The 17,958-nt window shown below is 41.7% G+C and overlaps 1 long non-coding RNA gene across 2 annotated transcripts; it reads left to right on the top strand.

The window, feature by feature from the left end:
* The first annotated feature begins 1,171 nt into the window (after positions 1-1,171).
* Positions 1,172-14,572, top strand: LOC122241557. Of its 2 annotated transcripts, none has more exons than XR_006221796.1 (3): positions 1,172-1,288; positions 6,753-6,964; positions 14,494-14,572. It is a non-coding gene; the product is annotated as an uncharacterized LOC122241557 (long non-coding RNA). The 2 variants fall into 2 exon arrangements; XR_006221797.1 differs by lacking the exon at positions 14,494-14,572 and adding an exon at positions 7,591-7,651.
* The last annotated feature ends 3,386 nt before the right edge of the window (positions 14,573-17,958 follow it).

A 17,958-nucleotide genomic window follows, 5' to 3' on the forward strand; every position in this document is an offset into this window, starting at 1 on the left:
CTTCTAAGTACGTTGGAGAACTTAGAGAAGGAAATATGAGCTCAGAGCTTTCCATTCTTATTCTTAGCTCAAGGTCCATATAGGGGATCTGAAATCGTCTATGAGCACCCCCAACAGAATCCTGACTGGTACAGTGACAGGAGAATTGAAATTAGCAGATAATTTGCAGGCAAAATGAAAGAGGAGGAGGCAATTTGGGTTTGAGGTGCCTATGGAATCTCCAAGTGGAGATGCTTAGCAGACATCCACACGGACGAGATGGTCAGAGTCACATGAATAAATGAGATAACCGGGAGGGGGACACAGAGAGAAAAGCAATGAGCTAAGGCAGAACCCCCGAGGAACCCAGCCTCCAGTGGATGGGCAGGAGGAAAGGGACGCACGAAAGGTCCTGAGAACCTAAGACGCCAAGAAGAGAGGAGCTCAAAAGAAGCCAAGAAAAAGGAGAATCTCAAGAAGCTGTAAGGGACTGCACTAAAACTGAGTCTGGTAGAGGTTGGGAAATTCAGCGAGTTAATGTTCAGAGAGACAGGAAAGTGGCTACTGCCTTCAGAAGAAATGGTTGGAGTAGAAAAGCAAGATGTGAATTTTAGTGGAAGAGGTTTATGTTACCACTCACATTCCCTTCTTTACCTAGCCCTTAAACTTGGGGACGCTGCACAGAGGTTAGATAAAGGAGAAGAGGCTGTGTGCCTCCCTTCCTCGTGGGGGGAAGGACAGTGCTGAATAAGAGGCAGAACCTGCAGGAAACCACCTGGTGGTCTCCATTCCTTTGATGAAATACCAGGCACCATTGGGAGAGGAAGTCGAGGGTTGTGTAGCAAGTTTGAAGAGAGAAGCGGAGTTTTGGAACCATCATCCGAGGGTGGGAAAATCTGATTTAAAGCAGTGCAGACATCACGCAACACAGCCATACAAATGCCTTCGTCTGTGACTTGTACAGGGAGCGCGTCTCTCATGCACAAACTTACGACGCCAGACACCTTTGTCCTCAACCGGACCAGTTCTTAGATTTGAAATTTACAATGTGTATTTCTTTCAGGAACCATGGAAAATGTAAGAATACATTAAAAATTTTCTGGTTTTTAAAGCAGCTCTGAGAGCATCCTTTAAAACTCCTGGTTCTCTAGAGAAATTCTCTGAATACTCCTACAGGTGAGCTAACCAGACCTGCATAGATAGAACAGTATTGACTGCCACAATATCTTACCAAAGTATTACCTGCAGATTTCTGTTTATTTCTGGGATTTGCCCTTGGAGAATTGCAACCAGCCCTCTGAAATGCCAGGTGAGTAACTACGTAGCTGTGTGTCTAGCCCTTCACAAACTCAGTTTTCTCCTTATCAAAGAAAACATCAAAACCGTCATTTGGAATGCAATGGGAAAATGAAATCAAAAGTCTGTTGGTAGGTTCCCCCACTGGGTTATAATATCTAGAAATTTTCCAAAGAAATTCTGCTAAACACACCCACAGCAGAGGTATGAGTTCCTTGGTAACCTAACTGTTAAATGTAGTTTTTAATGCATGTGTGTGTGTGTGTTTACTGATGAATAAAAGAAATAAAGAAGGAAGGAAGGGAGGGAGGGGGGATGAGGGAGGAAAGAAAGGAAGAAAGGGAGGAAGGGAGAAAGAAAGAGAGAGAGAGAGAGAGAGAGAGAGAGAGAGAGAGAGAGAAAGGCGCCTGGGTGGCTCAGTTGGTTAAGCATCGGACTTCAGCTCAGGTCATGATCTCATGATCATGGGTTCAAGCCCCGAGTTGGGCTCTGTGCCTTGAATCCTCTGTTTCCCTCTCTGCCCCTCCCCAACGTGCATTCCCTCTTTATCTCAAAAATAAATAGAAAGAAATTTATTTAATTTATCTAAAATTTGGAAAGAAAGAAAGAGAGAGGAAAAAAAAAACTAAATAAAGTTCTATGTGAACTCAGGTATACATACATTTTTAACTTTAAAATCAGAGAAGAATTTGATTTTGAAGAAAAACTGAAGAATATTTTCAAGGAGATTCACTGCCAAAAGGGGAAAAAAACTACACTGCTCTCAAACTGAATTCCTTCTCCCATCTATTCTCTACACAATAACCAGTGGGATCTCTGAGAAACATAATTAGATAAAATCACTCTTCTACTTAAAACTCCCACTGGAGGGGCGCCTGGGTGGCTCAGTCGGTTAAGCATCCGACCTCAGCTCAGGTCACCATCTCGCGGTCCGTGAGTTCGAGCCCTGCGTTGGGCTCTGGGCTGATGGCTCAGAGCCTGGAGCCTGCTTCCAATTCTGTGTCTCCCTCTGTCTCTGCCCCTCCCCCATTCATGCTCTGTCTCTCTCTGTCTCAAAAATAAATAAACATTAAAAAAAAAAAAAACTCCCGCTGGAAAGGGCTCATCGAAATGTAAACACGGTCATTTCTTGGTGTCTCAGTGCTCTGAGGAAAAGAAAAGTGGATTTTCCTCGTTGAAAGACCAGGCCCAGCCTTGAGAAGGAGTGGGGAAGAGGTCCTAGTGCAGATTGGAAAGCTTCAAATAAAAATAGAATTACGCCTTTTCTCACATTACCATTCATCCTGCCAACCCAGAGTGGGCCATTTCAGAAGATGATAGGATTTGTTTATTTTATTTATTTATTTATTTATTTATTTATTTATTTATGTTTATTTATTTTTGAGAGAGAGAGAGAGAGATAGAGCATGAACAGGGGAGGGGCAGAGAGAGAGGGCTCTAGACACAGAATCCGAAGCAGTCTCCAGGATCAGATCTGTCAGTGCAGACTCCGACGCGGGGCTCGAACTCACAAGCTGTGAGATCATGACCTGAGGAAGTCAGACGCGCAACCCACTGAGCCACCTAAGTGCCCCAGGGTTTGTTTATTTTAAAGCATTGGGCCTTCTTAGACAGAATAGACTATGGTCTACAAAGAAGGGACTGTTTTCTTGGGGAGTACTTCCTTCTCCCAGTCTTTACCATATTCTATGCTGAAGGTTCCCAAATCTTATTTCCAGCCCTGAACCCTTAGACATCTGTCAAAGGTCATAATATCCAACCACATGTGGAGTCTTCAATTTGAAGTCAGCATGTTAAAGGCAACAACCTCTTTGATCTCAGCTGCAGCAACTTCTTACTTGACACGTCTCCAAAGGCAAGGAGAATAAAAGCAAAAATGAACAATTGGGAGCTCATCAAGATAAAAAGCTTATGCACAGGAAAGGAAACAATCAACAAAACTAAAAGGCAACCAATGGAATGGGAGAAGATATTTACAAATATATAAACACTTTTTATATATTTATATATCAGATAAAGAGTTAGTATCCAAAATCTATAAAGAACTTACTAAACTCAACAGCTGAAAAAAAAAATCCAGTGAAGACATGGGCAGAAGACATGAATAGACACTTTTCCAAAGAAGACATCCAGATGGCTAATGCACACATGAAAAGTGCTCAACATCACTCACGATCAGGGAAATACAAATCAAAACCACATTGAGATACCGCCTCACACCGGTCAGAGTGGCTAAAATTAACAGAACAAGAACAAATAGATGATGGAAAGGATGTGGAGAAAGGGAAACTCTCTTACACTGCTGGTGGGAATGCAAGTTGGTGCAGCCACTCTGGAAAACACTGTGGCGGTTCCTGAAAATATTAAAAATAGAACTACCCTATGACCCAGAAATAGCACTACTAGGAATTTATCCAAAGGATATAGGAGGGCTGATTCGTAGGGGCACATGTACCCCAATGTTTATAGCAGCCCAAATATCCATCAACTGATGAATGGATAAAGGTGTGGTTTGTATATACAATGGAATACTACTTGGCAATGAGAAAGAATGAAATCTTGCCATTTGCAACAACATGGATGGAACTGGAGGGTATTATGCTAAGTGAAACAAGTCACAGAAAGATATCATATGTTTTCACTCAAATGTGGAATTTGAGAAACTTAACAGGAGACCATAGGGGAAAGGAAGGAAAAATAAGTTACAGAGAGGGAGGCAAACCGTAAGAGACTCTTAAATACAGAGAATAAACTGAAGGTTGATGGTTGGGGTGGGGGTAGAGGGTGGGAAAAATGGGAGATAGGTATTAAGGAGGGCACTTGTTGGGATGATCACTGGGTGTTGTATGTAAGTAATGAATCATAGGAATCTAGTCCCAAAGCCAAGAGCACACTGTATATACTGTATGTTAGCTAACTTGACAATAAATTATTTTTTTAATAAATTTGAAAATTATACATTTTGTATTTGTTTTCCTGCAGATAATTTGCCGCATTTTGATAACATTGACTATTTAGCCAAAAAAAAATTAAAAAGGCAAATTTGCCATTTTTCCTCAAATATCAGGGTCCCGTTCCTAACTTATCTTTGTCAATGAAATTATTCTCTTAGTTACCCAGATGTGAAACCTGAAGGGAATTCATTCATTTTTGATTCATTCCGTTTTAAAAACGGAGCTCAAGGGCACCTGGGTGGCTCAATTGGTGAAGCATCCCACTTCGGCTCAGGTCATGATCTCACGGTTCGTGGGTTCGGGCCCCGCATTGGTCTCTGTGCTGACAGCTCAGACCCTGAAGCCTGCTTTGGATTCTGTGTCTCCGTCTCTCCCTGCCCCTCCCCCACTCACGTTCTGTCCCTCTCTCTCTCTCAAAAATAAACATAAATTTAAAAAAAATAAAAATAAAAATAGGGGCGCCTGGGTGGCTTGGTCGGTTAAGCATCCGACTTTGGCTCAGGTCATGATCTCACGGTCTGTGAGTTCGAGCCCCGCGTCGGGCTCTGTGCCGACAGCTCAGAGCCTGGAGCCTGTTTCAGATTCTGTGTCTCCCTCTCTCTCTGCTCCTCCCCTGTTCATGCTCTGTCTCTCTCTGTCTCAAAAATAAATAAACGTTAAAAAAAATTAAAAAAATAAAAATAAAAATAAAAAAATAAAAATAAAAATGGAGCTCAAATCCACATAACATAAAATCTAGCATTTTACCAATTTTAAAGTAAATAATGTAGTAACTTTCTGTATATTCACCATGTTGTACACCATCACCACTATCTCATTCCTGAACATTTCCAACTCCCTAAAAAGAAATCATGTACTTCTCAATTCCCTCCTTCCCCCATTCCCTTGCAACTTTATTATTACCTATTATTAACTAGTTAACTATTATTAACTATTTAACTATTAATCTTTATTCTGTCTCTATAGAGTTGACTACTCTGGACATTTCTTTAAATGGAATAATAGAATACGTGATCTTTCATGTCTGAATTCTTTCACTTAGTATTATGTTTTCAAGGTTCATCCATGTTATAGCATGTATTCACACTTCCTTTTTCATGGCTGCATAATATTCCACTGACGGCGAGACCACACTTGGTTATTCACATTTTTGTACATCACTATCCATTTTCAGAATTCTTTTCATCTTCTAAAACTGAAATTCATAACCACTGAACAATAACTTTTCTCTCCTCTAGCAATCACCATTGTACTTTCTGCATCCATGAATTTGACTACTCTAGGTACCTCATATAAATGGAATCATAGAGCCTTTTTCCTTCTATGACTGGTTTATTTCACTCAGCACAATGTCCTAAAATTTCATCCATGTTGTAACTTGTGTCAGAATTTCCTTCCTTTTTAAGACTGAAAAATATTCCATTACATGTATGTACCACACCTTTTTTGTCCATCTGTCGATGGATGCTTGAGTTGCTTCCGCCTTTAGGTTATTGTAAATAATACTGCCATGACCATGGGTGTACAAATATTTGTTTGAGTTCCTACTTTCAGTTCTTGGGGGGTTTACATCCAGAAATGAAATTACTGGATCATAGGGTAATTCCGTTTTGAATTTTTAAAGAACCACTATACAGTTTTCCATAGCTGCTGCACCATTTTGCATTCCCACCAACAGCGCACAAGAGTTTCGATTTCTCCCTGTCCTCACCAACACTTGTTACCTTCTGTTGTTCTGCTTGGTTTTGGCTTTCTTTTTGGAACTAGCCATACTAGTAGGTTTGAAGTGAAGTAATGCCATATTAACAATAATCCATCCCTAAGTATTTTAATATTTTTGATGGTATTGTACATGGAATTGTTTTTTCAATGGTTTTTCATCTTTATTTATTTTTGAGAGACAGACAGAGTGTGAGTGGGGGAGGAACAGAGAGAAAAGGGAGACACAGAATCCAAAGCAGGCTCCAGGCTCCGAGCTGTCAGCACAGAGCCCAACGCGGGGCCCAAACTCACCGACTGTGAGATCATGACCTGAGTCAAAGTCGGACACTTAACTAAGCCTCTCACACACCCTTGGAATTGTTTTTTTTCATTTCATTTTTGGATTGCTCATTGTTAGCGTATAGAAATACAACTGATTTTTATATATTGATCTCATAGCCTTCAAGGTTGCTGAATTTGTTTACTAGTTCTACATGTGTGTATCTACGTGTATTATGTGTATATCCCATCTGTAAAATGGGATGATAAAAGTACCTGTTGTTATGAGGATTAAATGAGTTAACACTTGTCCAGTGATAAGTACTGGCATATAATAAACATATAATAAACTGGCATATAATAAACACTAAAAAACTATTAGACACTAAATATTTATTAGACAGTAAATATTGAAGTCCTATTATATATTTATCTGTAGAACTTGTACAGTGAACAAGACGGACAACAGTCAGTCAACGCGGACTGCTTTAACAAATTACCATAGACTGAGGGGCTTAAATTGCAAACATTTATTTCTCACAGTTCTGGAGGCTGGCAAGCCCAAGATCAGGGTGCCAGCAGATTCAGCGTCTGCTGAAGATGGTCTTTTTGGTTTGCACATGGCCTCCTTCTGTATCCTCACGTGGCGGAGAGAGATCATCGTCTTCTGATCAGATCTTCTGATCACACATTGGAGATTAGAGCTTCAACATGTGACTTTGGTGGGCGAGAGGGATCAACATTAATAGCAACAGGTAAGAGTCCTGATCTCATAGAACTTACACGAAATATCCCAAACCCTTTGTACCCAGATTGTTATTTTTCAGATGATTTCTGCTAGGAACCAATTTTTCATGGGTTTCTCATGTTGCTTCCTTTCTTGCAAGCCTCAAGAGGTACAGATGGCTTGATTTTCCGACTGTCTCCCTCTAGAGCAGAGAATGGGTTTGTGTATCGTCTAGCATAATAAAGATAATATCTGCCCCCCTGCCCCCAGACAAAAGTCAGGCAAGGGTTCTTGAAGACCACTGTAAAAGATTTGAGTTCCTCAGGCTTGGGGTTCCTCAGTCATGGCGTATATAGCATTCACTCTGCATCACCTCTATGGGACCTGAGGAGCAAAGAGAATGGATGTACAACTGAAACTCATGCTGCTCTCTGTGCCATGGCTAAGAAAGTCATTTGTCTCTGCTCAGGAGTCTGGTGTCTTCTGCCAGCATCTTTGCAAGGGGCTAACTTTTTTCATTGTGGGTAGGGTAAAATGTCACACCCTTCACAGCTTTTGAGAACTTCCATCCAGTATGCCGTTACAAGGCATACTTCCTTAAACTCCATTTCTACTTAGTACCTCTACAGTTCTTTTTCTTTTTCTGGCTTTTAGGCTCCTCCATACCTCTCCAACTGAATTGTCCATCTCTTCCTGAAGAAGACCTACTTCATAGGCCAGGAATTTCAAATGCGTATTACCATGCTCATTTCTACTTCTTCTTTTTTTTTTTTTTAAATATTTATTCATTTCTGAATGACAGAGAGAGACAGAGCACAAGCAGGGGTAGGGTGGAGAGAGAGGGGGACACAGAATCCGAAGCAGGCTCCAGGCTCCAGGCTCTAGGCTCCAGGCTCTGAGTGGTCAGCCCAGAGCCCAACACAGGACTTGAACTCAAGAACTACAAGATCACGACCTGAGCCGAAGTCGCTTAACCGACTGAGCCACCCAGGCGCCCTGCTCATTTCTACTTCTGACACGGGGTTCATATTTCCTCCACTTTGGAATTTCTTCCCCATTCCCTTTCCTCCTACTTAGTCTACTCAAATCCATTTCTCAAGACCTGTTTCAAGTCCAAAACCAGTGGGAAACATCCCCATTGATCATCCTTTCTGTGAACATCTATAGTACTTAAGAATCTGTACACATAACATAGAATTTGAGTATATATTATTTTCTAATACTGTTTTCTAGAGGTTCTATATGGGCATGCATTGCCTCCTCATTCTGACTGTAAGCAGGAAGCTGGGCACAAAGCAGAAATTGAGTGTGATTGACCGCAGTGGTAAGTGCATGTGCACTGAAGGCAGAATCCCAGATCTAAATATCTATGTATTGACTTTGTGACCTTGGGCATAATGCTTAACTTTTCTATGCCTCAGTTTCTTCATCTCTAAAATGGGAATAATGAGGGGTGCCTGGGTGGCTCAGTTGGTTAAATATTGACTCTTGATCTCAGCTCAGGTCTTGATCTCAGGGTGGTGAGTTCAGGCCCCATGTTGGGCTCTGTGCTGGGTGTAAAGCCTACTTTTAAATAAATAAATATATATATATATATGTATATATATGTATACATATATACATATACATATGTACATATATATATATATGTAAAATGGTAATAATGATCATGGTAACACTATCTCATAGAATTGTTGTGAGAATTAACATAATACACCTAAACCATCCACCAAAGATCAAGTTAGAAACATCACAGAATTTAGCACTATGGAAGCCCATGGAAATACATAGTGTTACAGAGGGTTTCACATCTGAAAAACCTTTCTGCTGTAAACCACCAGGTAAAATTTAACAAGCCTTCTGTCTCACAAGAAAATAAAGATATTCAAAGGTCAAAGGTGAAACCACAGCTCAACCCCAAAGAAGAGGGTTAATGTTAAAGCAAGGGGCTATTCTAGAGCATTTGTTGAGACACAGCAATGTCTAGATTACTATCTAAAGCATTTGTTTTAGTGGCCACTTGGAGGCAGCACCGTAAGTCTGGAGTCCAAGTGAGTTCAGGGGTAAGATTAGAGACCCAAACATTTATCCAGAAGTTACAAAGGATTACACACTCAGTGAATAGTTCGAAGAGATGAACAGATACCACTCAAAAGAATATAGTGAAAAATAATAATATCAGTCGTGGTATTTGGTACAGGATCCAAAGTCTCTTTTGTGAATTTTTAACCACATGTGAGACCTCAGATAAGTTGGGGGCCTAAATTCAGATTTCCTTTATGTTCCAAAAAAAAAAAGAAATCAAAAATTTAGTCAAAGAGGTCCAATATTGGTAGTACTCTGGCAAAAACAACCACAAATTCTCTCCACTCAGACCTCTAAGAACTCCCACAAAGTTCCAAAGAATGTTAGCTCACAATCAAAAATCACAAAATACATGAGGACATAAAATTCCCTGAGTGAGAGACACAGAAATAATGTATAAGGGAAAAATTACCTTCCAAGTTGTTAAGTATAGATATTAATGGTTACAGAATATTAAGTAGGTATGTATAGTATGTTTACAAAATAAGAGAATTAATTGAAAGTATAAGAAACTAAAAATGACCATACATATGTGAAAAAGAACTAAAGAGATATTCTAAAAATGAAACAAATGTAATAACTGAGTTTAAAACTCAGTGGACAGGGGCACCTGGGTGGCTCAATGGGCTAAGCGTCCAACTCTTGATTTCAGCTCAGGTCATTATCTCATGGTTTGTGAGTTTGAGCCCCTCATCGGGTTCTATGCTGATACCATGGAGTTTGCTTGGGATTCTTTTTCTCCCTCTGTCTCTGTCCCTCCCCTGCTTGCTCTCACACACACACACTCTCTCTCTCAAAAATAAATAAATTCGTTTAAAAAAAACCTCAGTGGACAGATTAAATAGTAAAGTGACCCAGAAGAAGAATTCATAAATTGAAAAACAAAGCTGAAGAAAGTGTACAGACTTAATATCACAAAGATAATGGAGACAAAGATTAAGGAACATGAAGGCCAAACTCCGTGTCTATTGAACTTTCCAAAAGAGAGACTAAGAAAGGAGGGACAATAATACAAGAGATAATGCTCTTTTCAACAAGTGGTGTTGGGCAAACTGGATATTTCACACGCAAAAAAATGAAGTTGGACTCTTATCTTATACCATATGCAAAAATTAACTCAAAATGTATCAAAAACCTAAACTGAAGAGCTAAAAGTATAAAACTCTTAGAGGAAAACACATGGGAAAATCTTCATGCCATAGGATTTGGTGATGATTTCATGGATATGACACCAAAAACAGGTAACAAAAGAAAAAACAAATTGGACTATCTAAAAATTCTAAACTTTTGTGCATCCAAGGATACTATCAACAGAGTAAAAAGGCAACCCATGGAATAAGAGAAAATATTTGCAAATCATATATCCAATAAAGAATATCTGGGAATTCAAGCTGGTGCAGCCACTCTGGAAAACAGTATGGAGGTTCCTTAAAAAACTGAAAATAGAACTAGCTATGACCCAGCGATTGCACTACGAGGCATTTATCCACAGGATACAGGTGTGCTGTTTCGAAGGGATACATGCACCCCCATGTTTATAGCAGCACTATCAACAATAGCCAAAGTATGGAAAGAGCCCAAATGCCAACGAAGGATGAATGGATAAAGAAGATGTGGTATACACACACACAATGGAGTATTATTTGGCAATCAAAAAGAACACAATCTTGCCATTTGCAACTACGTGGATGGAACTGGAGGGTATTATGCTAAGTGAAATTAGTCAGAAAAAGACAAAAATCATATGACTTCACTCATATGAGGACTTTAAGAGACAAAACAGATGAACATAAGGGAAGGGAAACAAAAATAATATGGGGACAGGGAGGGGGACAAAACAGAAGAGACTCATAAATATGGAGAACAAACAGAGGGTTACTGGAGGGGTTGTGTGGGGGGTGGTGTGCTAAATGGGTAAGGGGCATTAAGGAATCTACTCCTGAAATCACTGTTGCACTATATGCTGACTAATTTGGATGTAAATTTTAAAAAATAAAAAATAAAATTAAAAAAAAATAATTTTAAGTCAAACACACCATAAACTAAAAAAAAAAAAAAAGAATTAATATCTAAAATAGATAAGGAACTCCTACAACTCAGCAACAAAAAAACAACCCACTATTAGAAAATGGACAAAGAACTCAAATAGACATTTGTCCAAAGATGCACAAATGGCCAATAAGCATATGAAAAGATGGTCGATATCATTAATCATTTGGAAAATGCAAATCAAAAGCATAATGAGATAACACATCAGACCCATTAGAATGGCTATTTTCAAAAAAGAAAACCAAACCAGACAGAAAATAGCAAGTGTTGAGGAGAATGTGGAAAAATTGGAATCTTTGCTCATTGCTGGTAGAAATGTAATATGGTGCAGCCACTATGGAAAATAGTATGGTGGTTCCTTGAAAAATCAAAAATAGAATTCTATGATCCAGCAATTCCACGTCTGGGTATATAGTGAAGGAATTGAAAGTAGGCACTCAAACAGATATCTGTCTGCCCATGTTCATAGCAGCATTATTCACAGTAGCCCAAAGATGGAAATACAATCCAAGTGCCCATCAATGGATGAATGGATAAATAAGATGTGGCATATCCAGACAATGGAACATTATTTAGCCCTAAAAATGAAGGAAATTCTGACACATGCTACAATATGAATGAACTTGAGGACATTATGCAAAGTGACATATGGCAGTCCTGGAAGGACAAATACTGCATGATCACACTTATATGAGGTACCTAGAGCAGTCACATTCATAGGGACGGAAAGTAGAATCGTGATCGTGAGGGGCTGGGGGAAGGAAGAGTTAGGGTTTAATGGGTACAGAATTTCAGTTTTAACAAATAAAAGATGTTCTGGAGCTGGGTGGTGGTTATGGTCATGCAACAATGTGAATGTACTTAATGCTGCTGAAATATACACTTAAAAATGGTTAAAATGGGGGTGCCTGGGTGGCTCGGTCAGTTAAGCAACTGACTTTTGATTTCGGCGCAGCTCAGAGTTGGGCTCTGCGTTGGCAGTGTGGAGCCTGCTTGGGATTCTCTTTCTCTTACTCTCTCTCTGCCCCTCCCCCACTCACTCTTTCTCTTTCAAAAGAAATAAATAAACTTTAAAAAATGGTTAAAAATGTAAACTTTGTTTTGTATATTTTACCACAACTTTTTGATTTACTTTATTTTATTTTATTTTATTTTATTTTATCTTTTGAGAAAGAAAGAGAGAGAGAGCAGGGGAGGGGCTGAAGGGGGGGGAGAAAGAGAGAGAGAGAGAGAATCTGAAGCAGGCTCCATATTCATTGCAGAGCCCGATGTGAGTCTCAATCTCACGACCCTGGGATCATGACCTGAGCCAAAATCAGGAGTCTGAGGCTCAACTGACTGAGCCACCCAGGCACTTCCACAACTTTTTAAACTTGACAAAATGATAGCAGTTCATTTTCCAAAACTGATAAAAGACACAAATGTTCAATTAAGGAATTACATGAATCCCTTGTAAAAGAAATACAAATCTAGACACAGGTGAAGTAAAACCGCAGATTAACAAAGAGATGATGTTAAGACTAGTCACAGCACAAAGATATCACCTACAGAGGAATGATATTTACCCTGACAACTGACTTCTCAACACCGTGATGAAAGCCAAGACAGAGAAGTGTGAGGTCTTGCAAAGACTGAGAGGAAAAATAATTCTACCTAACAACGTATGCTTTATTTTTTAAATGTTACAAAAGTAGGGCAAATATACCCCATGTCATTCTGTACATAACCGTGAAAACAGCACAGTTAGCATTTCGGTACAGTTGGTTTTGTGTCTGACTTCTGCACCAGAACATAAGGTCGAGAACTGTGTCTTCTGTTAGATTTCGAGAACATAGCACAGAGCTCGGTAGCTTAAAGACTGTTGACTGAGTGGGATAAATTAAATAGATAGCCAAATAAAATGCTAATCATTTTTGGTGATGTACAATAAGACATCTACATTTGTGTCCATTAAATTCTTTGAACAAAATCAAGACACGTGGTCTGAATATGGGGCAGAGGATTTAAAACGGGAAAATACCCTCAAAACTATGCTGCCTTGTGTTCATGTTCCATGACCATACCACCAAGGGAGCCTCTCAGGACTAACATCACCAATCTCCCCTTCCTCTACCCAAACCTACTGCCGTAGTTCAAGTGAAATTTATCAGTTGTCTACCCAAGAAAATCAATTACATTTATGTTACCACTTAAGTCTCTGCCTGGGACAGGAAGCCATACTCTTTCCGTTCTATTGATACAGGCTGGGAGCTTAAAGCCAAAAATGGCCTTGAGTTACTGTTTGCTTCATTTGCTTTACTTCTAGTTCTCAATCAAGCATTTTGGGAAAACCCATTCTAGTGCCTAGCGTACTGCTAGCTGCTGTTGTCCAGGGAGTACAATTAATTGGGCTCTTAGTGGGTACTAGGTACTGCGTTAAGAATGTTAGATGCATTATCTCTTAATTCTCACGACGATGCTTCACAAATGGCACCGTGATGTCAATATTGTGGGAGATGAGGAGATTAAAGCTTAAAGAGATTGCATAATCTACCCAAAGCCTTACACAGCAAATAAGGCTGAGATTTAAACCCAGGACTGAATGACTCTGAAGTCTGTGTTCTTAACAACAAGCAGCTTATGGTGCATCCGGGGAGATAAGAAACTCACATATGAAATCATTGGAAAACAGTATTTGTTGAAACGCCAAACGTAGCTCCTTAAATCACAGATTATGGTGGTTCTCCAAGGCCACATCGAATTTGTTTTTGTAAACCCCAAGGGACAGTCAAGAGGAAAGGGCCTGAGTTTTACAACAAAATAAAAGTTTACAAGAGCCCTGAGTCATATACAACCAATAAACTCAATGATTGAACATGTGGGGTGGGCAGACAAGAGAACTCAGGAGAAAATGCCCACAGTGCTAATAACCTGTATTTCTCAGAGAACTAACAGCTCACAGAGGAGCACTTTCACAGAGATCATGGCACGTCTTCACAACAACCCCGGGAGATACAACTTACCTCCATTTCACAAGTGATGACAAAGTGTTGAGTGAGTGGCCTGCCCCACATCACCGAGTCATGTTCCAGACTGCCCCTATGCAGACTGAGACCTAGATCTTTGTCCCAGACCTTACATTTTCTGATCGGCCTCATTGCCATTCAGGAGGGCAGCCTGACATCCATTCTGCCTGCTTTCCCCAGAAGCTTCCCTACCTGGTGCCTTTCTGTTCCATGCATCCTGCAGGATCTCTTCCATCAGTCCAGCTGGTGGTCTCCTTTACCAACTGCAGTGGAAGCTTCCAACAATCACATTCCACCCATCCAGCCCTTCTGCCTGTGGAGGATCAGGGGTCCCTTGGTTCTGGGGGCAGAGACTCAGACATACTTGTGAAGCCCTCAGCCTCCTAGAACTTATGATTTCCCTTTTTTTTTCCCACAGCAACTGTTACAGCCATCAACCAAGGAAAAGCTGGTTGTTAGGTAACTTTCTAACAGACATTTTGAAACTTGGAAGTGGGAGAAATATTGAAATTTCTGGAACTCTGCTCCTGTGTGCCTAGTTATCTTTTCCCTTTGCCTAAGTTCCCCTACAATAGTCTAACCTTCTTGCAGTCCCTAAATATTTATTGAGCTCCTATGGGGTGCCAGAGACTCTTCTAGGTTCTGGAAATGCATCACTGAGCAACACAGGAAAGCACCCGTTCTCATGAAACTTGCACTCTGGTCGGGAGCATCAGATTAATTAAGCTGATAACATGCGAGGTGGTGATGGGCACTGTCGTAAAAAATAAAGTTCAGGAGTTAGAAAATGACTCGCAGAATGGAGCCCATTATTTTTTATTTGAGAGAGAGAGAGAGGGCGCAAGTGAGCGAGGGGCAGAGAGAGACGGGGAGAGAGAGAATCCCATGAGGAGCAGAGAGAGAGAGAGAGAAGTAGGGCTCATCTGAAACAGGGCTTGTGCTCACCCAATGCGGGACTCGAACTCACAAACCGTGAGATCATGACCTGAGCTGAAGTCAGATGCCTAACTGACTGAACCACCCAGGTGCCCCCGCCTTTTTTTTTTTTTTTTTTTTAATTTTTTTTTTCAACGTTTTTTATTTTTTTTTATTTTTGGGACAGAGAGAGACAGAGCATGAACGGGGGAGGGGCAGAGAGAGAGGGAGACACAGAATCGGAAACAGGCTCCAGGCTCCGAGCCATCAGCCCAGAGCCTGACGCGGGGCTCGAACTCACGGACCGCGAGATCGTGACCTGGCTGAAGTCGGACACTTAACCGACTGCGCCACCCAGGCGCCCCGGTTTATTTTTTAAGTTTATTTATTTATTTTGAGAGAGAGAGAGAGAGAGCTGGGGAATCCCAAGCAGGCTCCACACTGCCAGCTCAGAGCCTGCTGTGGGGCTTGAACTCAATGTACCATGAGATCTAGAGACGCTTAACTGACTGAGCTACTCAGGCACCGCCCACCTTTCTTTTTTTTTAAGTCTATTTACTTAGAGAGAGACAAGGAGAGAGAAAGCGAGCTGAGGAGAGGCAGAGAGAGGGGCAGAGAGAGGGAGAGAGAGAATCCCAAGCAGACTCCATCCACCCTGCCAGCATGAGCCTGATGTGGGGCTTGAACTCATGTACCATGAGATCACTCCCTGAGCCGAAATCTTGAGTCTGACGCTTAACTGGCTGAGCCACCCAGGTGCCCTGGGGCCTATTTTTGAAAGGTTGGCCAGAAAAAGCAGCTTTACCAAGGCGCTTACATACAACAAGGTAGCAAATAAAGTTGATTGGCTCTGCCGGGGAAAGGCTGTTCAGGCTCAGGGCACACGGCACTGAGTGCCTGAGCTCAGCACAAACACGGGGCCTCCATGGAATGGCAAAGAGCCAGCATGGCTGCAGCAGGGCAAACAAGGGGAGGGTGGTAGGAGGTGAGACGTGAGAGCAAGTCGGGGAGCAGATTTTGTGGTGCTTGGAAGGCCCAGAGAAGATTGTTGCTGTTCAGGCCTCCAACCTCGTTCAAACAAACAAACCCAGCCGCCGTTTGAGGCCAGGATTGCTGGGTGCTGAAAATTCAAAGATGAATAAGACAGAGATCCAACTGGCAAGAGGCGTGGAGTCTGAAGAAAAGCAGAGACAAGCAAGCAGGCAACTATATCACAGGGCAATAAGTGCTCTGATGGGGTGAAGCGCAAAATCCTGTAGCAACACGGGGAGGGCACCCAGTGCACCTGGGGATGCCCGAGAGAGTGGCATCCAGGTTGTGCCGTCCAGTACAGCGGCCACTAGCCACACGGGATTCCCGAGCACTCGAAGTGTGACTAGCATGACCGAGGAAATGAATGTTCAAATGTGCTTAATTTTAATGAATTTGAACTTGAAAACCGAAGCGGTGGGAAATAGTGTCCCATCAAACACAGCTCGGGTGTTTTGGTGGGACTACAATTCCGCACTTGCTGTTCCGTCACGTAAGCTATGATTGTGCCGGAAGGTTCGTGTACTTTCAGCTTCTTACAACGTGGCTACCAGAAAATTTACAATTAACATGTGGCTCCTGTAGCGTTCGTGTTGGATGGCGCAAATCTAAACTGAACGTGGAAGGGATGAGTCAGCGCAAAGTAGAGGGAGCAGCCTCCAGGCAGAGAGCCTACGTGTGCCAAAGCCCAGATGGTAGTGAGAGCTTGGCACCTTCGAGGAATTACAAGTAACTCACTGAGATGAGCCGCGAGATGCCAGCAAAGAGTGGGGGAGATAGGAAGGGAAGGTAAGCAGCGGCCAGGTCCTGAGGGATTTGTGTACCACACAATCTGAGCTCCATCTTGAGTGTAATAGGGAGCTATAGAGGGATCCGGGCACGGGAGCTGCCTGACTGGCTTGGAATTGTTGAAAAGGTCACTCTGGCTCTCATGTGAGGGATGGATTGAAGGGGGCAAGAAGGGAAGGGAAAAGACCAGTTAGCGCCAGTTGCAAAAACCAGGCTGGAGACCAAGGCAGTGACAGGGAGGCAAAAAGAGAAGTGGGCTAACGTGGGACATTAACAAGAGGTCAGGTTGGCTAGACTTTCCATCGAGCGAGTCTGAGGGGTCAATGACTACTGCCCTCAAAGCGGAGGGTCTAGACAAATGACCGAGCTCCTGAAGTACAAGGTCTGACCCTTGTGGCTGCTTCCTCTCTCCACCAAGATTATGAGTAATAGTTGGTGGGAAGAAAACTGTCCGGGAATTGTACTCGGGGCATCTTATTTTATCTTTAATTAATGGATTTCTGGAAGTCTGTATATTCCATGCTGCCAGGCACACAGCTCGAGTATTTTCATTTCCTTCGATCAAAAGATGGCCGAGTGACAAGATTATATCTCTCAAAAATCGTCTTGGAAAGAGACGTGTATTTGAGGTGCTTCCCTCCTTTTCAGTGGCAAACAAGGAAGGGAAAAAATATTAAATACAGCAGAGTGCCACCCCTCACCTTAGCAACCCAGGAACATACCCAGGTTTTGTGGAGCCCAAAATTTATATAGATTTTTTTGAGGGGTGGGATCTTTTTAAAGAAAAGAGTACTAACTTGTGACTTCAAAATTGCCAGGTAGGTCCTCCAGCAAATGAGGGGCCCTGATGCTTAAGCTTCATGAGCACATAAATCTGCCTCAGTATCAACAACTTTAAGATGCCATTTTGTTTATCCACCAGACGCTTATCAAATACCTAATGCGTTATGGGCATTGAGCAGGGTGCTGGGGCTATAAACAGACTGAGATGAGACATAGGCCCTGCCCTCAAGAAATCTACCCGTTAGCGGAGGAGAGAGTTAAACAGGTCACTGTGGCAGTGCATCGGGAAAAAGTAAAGATAAAATGTCTGTCCACGGGGTATCGTGGGTACAGAGAAAAGAGGCACCTGACTCACCTGAGAGAAGAG

Source organism: Panthera tigris, chromosome C1, assembly GCF_018350195.1.
Source record: "Panthera tigris isolate Pti1 chromosome C1, P.tigris_Pti1_mat1.1, whole genome shotgun sequence".
In the NCBI taxonomy this organism is placed as follows: Eukaryota; Metazoa; Chordata; class Mammalia; order Carnivora; family Felidae; genus Panthera; species Panthera tigris.